Genomic DNA, 11,725 nt, shown 5'->3' on the forward strand with positions numbered 1-11,725 from the left:
CACCACTACATAGTAGCACAATTCCCACAATAATACCTACAAGTGTACATCAATCATATATACCTATGGGTCCTCATACCCATGTAGCTCCCAGACCCTCGATTTTTTTGACACCCTACACTCCATAACCACCATATCCGAGTACTCATTCTAGTGGAGCCATACCAACTAGTAATTAAAATGTTATATACTATGTCTTCTATGCCTAGGGCCACACATATGGACTTTGGGCCATCACATGGCACAACATCATACCCGGCTTGGGACCTGAGGATCACCCGTATGCCTAACCGAATGCATATCCTCACTATATGTTCTCACTCTGGTGACTTGGCAACATTCCTTAAGCTATCGGTCGATCTATTGCTAAAAATATACGTAACACGCCGGATGAGAGGTTATAAATAAGGTAGTACAAGTGGCCAAGATCACACAAAAATACAGTGGGGACTGGGATTCTAGAAAGCATATTCAGGTATTTGAGCATGCATATGATTCCTTGGAAGAGCACAATGAGCTGCATAAATACAAAGCTTTGAGCTTGACTCTAAGTGGGAAGGCAGGGGATTGGTATAGGACCTTAAGGATGGAAGATAAAACGATTTACCGTACTCTTTACAGATTGTTCCTAAAGGAGTATATACGAGAGGGAGTGATTTGGGGTGTAGCATCTCAGCTCCAAAAAGCCCAATGACTAGAGGACGGGGAGTCACTGAGAGACTTTATTACTCGCTTGAAGTATTTGCATTCTCATTGTAATCCAAATGAGCATTTCAATAATAACCAATTGGTCGATAGATTCACAGGGGAGTACGACATTAGGATATCTATAATGGCCTAGTCTTTAGAGGTATCACCACTTGGGATGTAGTCACCACTAATGCTATCCAATCAGAGGATAATTTAATGGTTCAAGGAGAAAGAGCGCTTGTTGAGCCTAAATCTACTAGCTTGCAAGCATCATGGCATGAGCCAATGACCATAAAGCCTATTGTTAAAAAGAAAAATATATATAAGATAACTTTAGAAGATCTCACTAAGGCCATTCAAGAAAGTCTTAGAGATAATCTTGACTCACAAAACAATCATATGTATCCAACATGGGAACAACAATGGTGCTCAATTTTCTTTGGTCCATATATCACTAGTGAATGCCCTACATTTAGAGTAAAATTCAATGGGAGTTTCAATGCACGTGGTAGGTATGGTCACCAAGCTAAGGATTGTATAGTGTTCAAATGTGTGATGGAAAATAGTTCACCCTTGGACTAAACAGATTCACTCGAGTTCCTACATTGATGCCTACCCCACCTATTGTAAAAGTATCACAACACATGATTCCTAGAGCCCAAAATGTTCCTCAAGCTACATCGATACCAGCTTCAGTGCTAGGACTTCAACCCCCACATCCAAGAGGCACCTATGTGAATCATATGGTTGAGAGCCATCTAGTGCTTGTTTGGAAGGCTGTCAGGAAGATATAGACTCTAATATTGCCTATGGGATGGATTCATGATGAGCCGCAATGGACAACCCTTTGAACATAGGAAGAAGATTGGAACTTACCCAAACCCTATAAAGGAGATCGAGTGAGTCAAGCAATTAAGGAGTTTGGTAGATGAGACCCAAAGGAAGCTAGAAACAACACCTAGAAAGGTCAAAATTATAGACACAATGTTTCCTACACAAAATCAATCTCATAAAGACCATATGCCAATAGCCATACCTATCATCATCCAAGAAGAAAGTGGCTTTAAGTCATTGTAAAGTGGGTATACTCCCTTCTTGTTGGAGATGTTTACAGACGGATTACCTTACCCTATTGAAGAAATGGAGATCCCATCTTCCCCATGTAGGGATTGAAGCCCATAAAAAATTTGTTAAATATTGCCAAATGGATTTCATGGCTTCAGAAGTTAGAACCATCATGTCTAAACTATATGGAGACCCCAAGATATTTCTAGTTGTTTGAGCTTTCCTCGATGGAGATTTGAACGTTGGGTTGCCACAATTTTCATTGATAGATAGGTCTAATGAAGTGCCAATAGAGGAGGAAACCTTATATCCACAACCCAACCTAGATAATAACTCTGTTTTTGAAATACCTGTTAACAAGTTGGGACAGTACTTTAAAGGCGATGAATCCAATGCGACCCTACCAATCTCTACCGAAGGATTAACGATGAAGGAAATCCTTGACGGTGGTGTTGGGATTAGTATTGTAACTAAAAATTGTTGGGAATCTAGAGGAGACCTTACCTTAGGACTACAAACATAGTGGTAAAGATGGACAATGGGACCATTGTTTTAAACCTATTGGGATGCGAGGTTTCTTTTCATCTCTTTTGTGAACAACTCCTTTCACCTCATGTGTCAAGCCATCACTATGAAAAGAACCAAGTGTTTACCGCACTGTTTTACCGTGTTTTGTAGACAGAAGGTGCAAATTCAAGTAGAGAAACAAGAGAGAGGAGGGCCAGGGTTTTTTGTGTTTAAAATATTATCGTCACTTTTTCCGCTATTATTACCACATTTATTATCGCTGTTATTACCGCTGATAGCCGTTTTTTGGCTCTCCATAATTGCCATACTAAGTTACTCCACCCTACCAAATAAACCCAAACGCTATGGCTATCCCTGACATTTCACTGTACATAGGCGTGTGTGAGTTAGGGGGCTTTTCCCATATCTTCTTAAAAACCCTCAGCTAGCTAGTCACTGGGCTAGGTGAGCCAAAAAAAATAAAAAAAATAAAAGTATATTATGGCCTCTTTGTGTGTAAATATTTCATTGTATATATGGCCTAAATATAGGGATTTTTTATAATTATTTTGGTATTTTATTTAAATATTTCTACTTAGGTGTGTGTTTTATTAAACCTATGTACACCTTCTTTCATCCTCTTACACCATAATTATATTTTTTGCCAATATGTACATACTCTAACCTCATATTTTTTCTTTATACAAATCACTCCCACATTTTCACCCTCACCCTCGTGAAAACAAAAAATTGATTTCTACTCATTGGTTACTTTTATTATATTATTTACTTGCATACCTTTTTCTCTTTCACCCAAAATAATTCAAGGAGGGACCATATCATATGATTCCAATATCTTTCCATATCCATAACTCCTCCATATTTTTATTATTATTTTTACTCATTATTCTAACACCATGTGCTCATTGAGCTAAAGTCCATGAATAGTCCATACACTAGTCCCACCATGTATATATTTCTTATTTCACCAATAATCCTCCTCCATGCATGGGTCAAGGGAAACTTGAATGCTTTGTATTATAATATGACAAAGGAGGGGCTCACTCTTGGATGCATTGTACAAATTCAACAAAGGAGGGGGCCACTAAAAGACTTTTGCAGGCATAAAAAACAGGCTTTTTAGTGATAATTTTGGCACCTATCTCCACTCCGAATTTGGAGCGGTGGTCAAAAGAGAAAATGTAGCCCACGCTTTGCATAATCACCTCAAATTTTTTCATGATTTTTGGAGCTACCAGCGGTGAGCTATGATTTTTTGAGTGGACCCCAGTCTGCCCACTTTTCTCACAAGTAGCCCATAGTCTTCTCTCACCTCTTTCCACACTTCTACACACACACACACACACACACATTTCTCTCAATCCCTCACTCAAACCTGCACCTTCCATGGCTTCTCCCACCCTCTCCACCATTACCCTTCTCTCTCATCCCTATAGTTCTTTTATGAACCTCTACATACATACACCCTCTCCATGTCTCTCTCTATTGCTTCTATGTTACAATTTCATTTACCTCTCCTAAAATATCTAAAATTCAGCATCTTAACCATGATAACTTCTGCAAATTGAGGATTTTTCATCAACAAATCCTCTTTTCATCGTGGTGGTCAACCGTGGCGGCGGCGTAAAGAAGCGAAGAAGAAGAAGAAGACAAGCGGTCATTTTTTCCACAATCTACACAAGGGTGAGTTCAAGCTTCTTCAAAGCTTCACCATCTCAATGATTCTCTTTTAATTCACCCCTCTTCCTTCATCAAATCAACTCACTCTACCCATTGTAAATGTAACATTAACTTTCTAGTGATTACTAACGACTAACATACTAACACAAAATAGCATTGACCTAACCATAAAAGACACCTCACCTCAAGACATGTATAGTAACTCTCTCTCTCTCTCTCTCTCCTCTCCCCTTCTTTAAAACTTACTTTCACCTTATCTACCATCAATAATGCTTTCTTTTGAGCCCACACCCATGACTCAAGCAGACAAAGAAGGCCCGCAATGTTTTGATATTCAAAAAAATCATAATCCTGATTTGTTAGTTTGTAAATTAAGATTTCCAATAATCTTAATGAGGGGTCTCCAACCTATAAATAGGCCCCTCTCCTTCTTGTAAAACAACCTCCAACATCTCACATAGCACCCCAACACTCTATGCGCGAGGAGAGACTTAGGTGTAGCAACCACTTGTGAGCTTCACTCTTGGTGTGAGAGAAGCTTTCAAGCTACACATTGCAAGTGAGAGAGCGTGAGTTTCACAAATCTCAAAACCACTATTGTATATGCTCCTTTATCATCAATAAATTGAGGTTTGGTGCATTCAAAGGCGTGATTCGACGTTCAAATCTTCGTCCTTCCATTTGTGCAATACGGTTTGGTGAATTCAAGGTGACTTGTGTATTTTGAGTTTTTATCAGTTGATCTTGATTTTAGAAAGTGTTTTAGTGTGTTTTTCATTGCCAGTTTTGTGTCCATTGTAAGAGGGTATTGTGGTGAGAGGTCTCCCACACCCTAAGACAGTGTGTGTGTGTTTTGGCAATGTTTAGCAATCACTAAGCATTGAGTGAGTTTTTATACAAGTTCTACAATAGCATCATAACGAACCATCTCCATTTGCAAGTCACAAATAAGGTATTACGCAAGATCCTTTTCTCTCTCTCTTCCCTTTGCTCTAGCTCTCTCTGGTCCAGTTTGTGTGTGTCTTGGTGTGAGGTTGTTTGTGTGTGTTGTGTGGTGCATCTTCTTGGTTGTGCCAAAATCTCTCTTGCGTCCTAGTTCGCATACCATAACTAGGTGGTGCCCCTATCTTGTTTGGGTTTGGCTGTGGGTTTGTTGTTGTGTTGTGCTTGTGGTTGCCCCATCCCCAATTGAGCAGCACGGGAGCCTTGAGGGGTGTTTAGAGGACGCCTCTCTTGTTGCCCGCCTCGGACCGCCTCAATTTTGGTGCCCCCACTGAGAACAGGCTTGTGTATCTTTTTGTGTAGGTTCAACCTTTAGCATAGTCAAGTAGGTTGCATGAATCACGAGAATTTGTATGATCCTTTCATTCCCATTGCAAGGCAAAAGGTACACATAATTGTTAGTACTAAGTTGCAATTTCAGCGAGTAATTCGTAGGATTTTAGGTCCTCTTAGGTTGGCCGAGATAAACGCTTCAGTAAACCCTTTTATTTTTCCTCTGATTAGGTACGACCTTAGTTTGGACGTCTATATTTTTGTTTTGTTTTGAGTATTAGGTCATGCATAGACCATGGATAATGGTCCAGGAATAGAGGTTTTCCCCTTCCATTTCACTCCACACATTAGAATAAACATTGCAATTAGTAGAAAAATCCATTTTCAACAACGTATGGTATTCATGTTTGGTGCCCAAAGAGCAGGAGAAATTCTTGCATCACCAAACCCTGTCATTCTACCTCTCATCAACTACCACACTTCTTTTGATGTACATGTGTTCATTTTATTTTAAAATGAAGTGCAGCCCGGCAAAGTAGTGTGTATGTTTGTTTTTTCTTTGTCCAAGTTGTTACAAGAAACAAAAAAACGATCATTTATTCTAACTGGGAATGTGTGTGCAGTGAAAGTTCAATCCTTAGAGATCTAGCTCTATTACCAATTGAGTTGTAGGAGCAAGTAGTAAGGCGTCTCCCTCATAACAAGAGGGTGGTGAAGTTAAGACGGAAGGTCCTACGCGTGGATTCCATTTTCCTCTTGTTGTTGGGCACTAAGGAAGACCGCGCATTCATCCAACTAGTGTGTGCCCTAAGATTGGTAAATAGAGTGAAATTTGGCGTTTGGCGAGTGCATTTCACCATTGAGGAAGACTCTTCAGGAAACTTGCGGCCAGAGTTCATGCTTCATAGACTCACATTTGGTGAATTTTTCCCTCATTTGCGTCTTATTAATAGTCTTCCTTTCGCTTTCAACAAAGGAGATAGGGAGCTATTCAGAGCTTGTCTTATTAAGAGAGCATAGAGAAGATTGCAAATTTGTATAAATTCTCATCCTTCTCTACTTTCTATGACACTTTGTTCATAGAGACATTGTAAATCTCTTTATGCTTTTGAATGATTTAACCATAATCCTAAGGAGTTTTTGTCCAGGAATTTTGTAGCACAAGTGGAGTCTTTAAATCTTGCAAACTTGATTGGAATTGATGAGGATGTTCTTTATGAAATTGTGAGAAGGTTGCCTCACTCCGACTGTGTGGAACTCGAAGGAAAGGAGCTCCTAGTCAATTGCTACTTTCTCACGGCCTTCGACGAGCATGAAGATCTAGTTTTTATACAAACCGCTTGTGCATTGGGAATTGTAGAGCAAGTGCAATTTATCACTTGGGACGTGGTTGCTCTTTTGGATCCAGAAAATGAAGTTCTAGAGATTTCTGTTTATCGCCTTAGCTTTGAAGAATTTCAACCCTTCTTAGAGCTCATCAATAGTCTACCCTTTTGTTTTGATCAAACAAATCGAGACCTTATTGAAGCTTGGATAGCTGAAGAAGAAAACCTAGAGTGGTATTTTCTCACTTCTTCATTTGCAGGCGAGTGGTTCTAGATCTCTATTGTATCCCTTATTGTAACTCGTGTTGTAATCTTTCATAATAATGGAGAGCCAACGCCAAATGTCTGGATATCCTCTTTTCTTTGGAGAGCCTGGAGAGGATGCAGAATTATTTTTAGCAAATTTCAAGATGTCTTGCCGTATCAAGAGGATAGTAACCGATCAAGAACGTGTAGAAATGTTTGAGGTGGTCCTTAGGAAAGATGCTAGTACTTGGTTTGACTCTTTGCCTGAGGAAGTTAAGGGGAATTACACAGAAGTTTTAAATCGTTTCAAGAGATACTTCTTTGATCCCCAAAACACTCAAAAACTATGGCAAGACATTGTTTCTCATAAGCAAAAAGACTTAGATGACTACTACTTGTACAAGCAAGAGTTCCTACGTCTTTGGGCTCTATGGATACGAAATGTTGCTAACCCTGGTGATGGTGCAGAATTTATAAAGAAGGAGAGGTTCATAGCCGGACTCTTTCCTGACCTTAAGGTAAAAGTTGAGGCGGGTGCACCTGCTACCTTTGATGCAGCTGAAACTAGGGCTGCTGAGAAATATAGGAAACTCAAGTGCTTAAGGGGGGAGGTTCCAATAGAAGGTCTTAGACCCAAAGGTAAGTCACAAGCATCAACATCGAGGGAGCTTCCTGAGGTAACGGCGGAAGTAATTGAGAAGTTAAACGAATCTTTAAGCAGCCTGTCAATTCACCTTGCACAAGCTGTAGGTCCAAAGGGACAAGCAAAGAAGTCTGAAGAGCGAGATCCACGACCTAGGAGAGTCTTGCAATGTTGGAATTGCGGAGAGTCTGGACATGGGATGTATAATTGTCCTTGGCCCGTGGGGAGCCAGGGAGGCCTAACTTGAATTACCCAGTGATGAATGCAGGTGAAGGAACTGGTCAACAACCAAGGCTTCTACAAAGGCCAAATGGACCAAGACCACCTCCACAAGGGGTAGAAGGAGTTCCACCTTTGCCAGATCCAAATGTGCATGTGGTAGAGGTGACAAATTCAAATGAGGTTGACATGGAAGCCAATGGAATTAAGCGTGGCCGAGGAAAAGGTAAAGAGAAAGAAGGAGTCACATCACAGAGTGACCATGGACAAGGCAAGAAGGCAAAGGGAACCAAGGAAACCAAGAGGACTCGACGTCGTATCAACCTCCAAGACTTCCCTCTTGGACATGGTATGGCTCCGTACAACTTGTTGGAAGACATGAGAGGTAAGGGTCCTGATATTTCATGGCCTCAATTTCTTGCATTATGTCCACAAGTTAGGAGGGATTTAACAAGGGCACTTAGCACTAGGAGAAAGGTAAAAGAGAGTGTGCCTGTTGTAAAAATTGCACAAGCTGAAATGAATGAGGACATTACACCGGTGCTAGACTGTTACATCAAAGGGAGATTGGTTAGGAAAGGTCTAGTGGATGGGGGTGCACAAATTTGCATCATGACAGAGGGACTCATGCAAAGACTAGGCATGCACATCCATGAGACACCTGAAATCAAAGTGAAAATGGCAAACAATAGCAAGGCTAGGTGCGTAGGAATTTGTAAAAACGTTTTTGTGGAGGCCTTTGGCATTAAGAAGGCAGTGGATTTTTATGTTATGTCGACCAAGGGAAGTGGTTATCCATTTATCCTAGGAAGACCATGGCTAATGAAAATGCGAGCTTTGCAGGATTGGGAGAGTGAGAAATTAATTTGCAGGAATGACAATCATAAGAAGGTTGTCTTTGACATGAAGGAGCAACGCCAAGAGGAGCTCCATGAAGAATCATCTCAAAGTGAGACGGAAGAAGGTTGGACCGATAGCACTTCAGAAGAAGAAAGTAGCAGCAGCATTACTGAAGAGGAGTCTTCCATCGAAGTCATGGGGGTAAGGTTTAAGCCAAGCAACCAAGAGTGCTCTTGTCAAGGCTTGGAGGAGGTAGGTCCTCAAGAGAACGAAGGTGCTCAAGATGAAGGGATGCTGGAAGGTATGCTATCAACAACACTTACAAAGGATGAAAGAGAGGAGTTCAAATGTGTGCTAAGAAAATTTCCGAGGCTTTTTGCTAAAGACTACACCGATGTACGTGGAGTAGATGTTGTTCAACACAAGATTGAGTTGAAGCCAGAGGCCACACCTAAGGCTCAAAAGCTACGAAGGCTAGGAGTCATTAAGGAGCAGGCTCTACTCAAGGAGGTAAGAAAGCTTCTAGCAGCAGGTTTCATTTATCCAGTGGAGAATTCAGAGTGGGTCTCTCCCGTTGTTGTCACTCCTAAAAAAAACGGCAAGTGGAGGGTGTGTGTGGATTATTGTCCACTTAATGAGGCAACAAAAAGAGATCACTTTCCCCTCCCATTTCAGGATGAGATACTAAATGAAGTAGCTGGTCATGAGAAGTACACTGTGTGTGATGGCTACTTGGGTTACTTTCAAATAGGTATCGCATTGGAGGATCAATTGAAAACAACCTTTATCACTCCTTGGGGTTGTTATGCTTTTAGAGTCATGCCATTTGGTCTGACAAATGCTCCTGCAACATTCCAACGTTTCATGAATATGGTGTTTCAAGCATTCTTTGGAAAGTCAATTAGGGTGTTCATTGATGATTTCTGTATTTATAGCTCAAAATCATTGCATCTACAAAGGGTAGAAGAAGGTTTAAAGAAGCTCTACGACATGGGAGGTCAACTCAACCCCGACAAGTGCCATATAGGTGAGGATGAAGTAATCTTGATTGGTCATAAAGTTTCTTATAAAGGCATTGAGGTGGATCCTTCAAAGGCAAAGGCTCTTATTGAGCTCCCCTCACCCAAGAATCTCAAAGAGGTCATATCATTCATTCAAAAAGTAGAGTATATGTCACGCTTTATTCACTTAGCTTCGGAGTTGCTTCATCCTTTGCAAAAGTTGACACAACGAGTAGAATTTGCATGGTCTGATGAGCTTGAAGAGTACTTTTGTAACATTAAAGCCATTTTGTGAGCTACCAACACTCATGCCTCCTTGTTGGGAGTACACATTCTTTGTTAGCTCTAGTGCTGGGAAAGAAACAATTGGTGCTGTGTTGCTACAACAAGATCCCCACAATACAAGGATGCGACCCATCTACTTTGCTAGTAGGGTCATGAATGCTTTGGAGAGAGACTACACAGAAGCAGAACTCCTGATGCTTTCTCTCATGTTTGCGGTGAGAAAGTTTAGATCCTACTTGCTCCCAAAACCTTTTGTAATCCTCACCGCAGAGAATTTGTTCCCTTGGGTGTCATCTCAAATGAATCTTAGTACTAGGATCTCAAAGTGGATTATGGAGTTGCAAGAGTTTCAATACTCTTTCAAGGTAGAAGATAGTGTGCGTGCACAATTGGCAGGGATTCTCACTTATAGGGTACATGAGAAGGAAATTAAGGTGCCTCAAGTAAAGACCCTACCATTGCCACCACCAAAAAGTATTCCTAATGCTTTTACCTTGTTCTTTGATGGAGCTTTTCGTCGAGCCACAGGGAAAGCAGGGGGAGGGCTAGTATTGCTCAACCCAAGTGGAGAGGTGGTCATGAAAGAGAAGGTCAATCTACCAGGTTCAACTAGCAACAATGAAGCAGAATATGACACACTACTTCATGGTTTGAAGATGTGCATTGGCAAGGGATAAAACGTCTCATGGTAAAGGGAGATGCACTTCTCATTGTTAAACAGATTTTAGGCATTTGGGCATGCAAGAATGAAAGCTTAAGGACAAAAGTTCATGCCATTCATAAGATGTTTAATCAGTTTGAAGAAGTGCAACTATATCATATTCCGAGGAAACAAAATGAAGATGCCGATTTACTTGCACAACAAGCAGTTACATGTGTTGAGAGAGAAGTGAAGGTCATCATGGTGGCAGCAGCAGTCAAGCAACCGAGATACCAGGGATTGGAGTCATTGGCTCCCATTATCGGCTACATTTTGGAGGGTGAGTTTCCACAAGACTTCACGAAGGCTCAGAAGAGGAGACTCATGAAGAAGGCAAGCATGTATCTCTTCCTAGAAGGCTCCCTCTATCAAAGAGGGAGGGATCAAGTGTGCAGAAGAGTACCAACTATCGAGGAAATTCCAGCCATTCTAAAAGGTTTGCATGAAGAGGCATGTGGTGGTCATTTTTCCCAAGAATCAACTATGAAGAAGATTTTGCTTGCGGGGTATGTTTGGCCAAGCTTGCATGTGGATGTTCAACATTGGTGTAAAAGCTGTCACAATTGTCAGATAAATGGAAATAGAAGGTTGGTGCATGGCCCGAGGCAAATAGTGCTTGCAAATGGACCCTTTGAAAAGTGGGGCATTGATGCTATGGGTCCTCTGCCTAGGACAAAAAATGGTAAACTCTACATTCTAGTGGCTGTAGACTATATGACTAGGTGGGTGGAAGCTCAAAGTGTGGCAAGAGTGAATGAGAGGACAGTTAGCAAGTTTGTGTACACTCACATTTGTTGCAGATTTGGCACACCTTTGGAGATTGTTTCTGATAATGGTCCAGGGTTTAGGAAGGGCTTGCTCACAGAAGTTTGTGAAGAGCTTCACATTCTACATCGTCATAGCACACCATACTACCCACAGTCAAATGGTTTGGTGGAGAAGGCTAATGGTGTCATTGCAGGAATCATTAGAAAGATGGTGCAAAACAAGACAAAATTATGGGATGACTTCTTGGATGGTGCCTTGTGGGCATATCGAACCACATATAGGGAAGCCACGGAGTTCACACCATTTCACTTGGTCTATGGTCAAGAGGCTTTGCAGCCTATCGAGCTCAACATTCCAACAATGCGACTTCATGGCAAAGGAGCACAAGATGATGAAGAGGTATGGATGGATCGACTTCTTACGTTAGTGGAGCTTGAGTGGAAAAGGGAAGCAGCATACG

The sequence above is a fragment of the Adiantum capillus-veneris genome, chromosome 26 (assembly GCF_014529385.1).
Source record: "Adiantum capillus-veneris isolate H3 chromosome 26, ASM1452938v2, whole genome shotgun sequence".
Lineage (NCBI taxonomy): Eukaryota > Viridiplantae > Streptophyta > Polypodiopsida > Polypodiales > Pteridaceae > Adiantum > Adiantum capillus-veneris.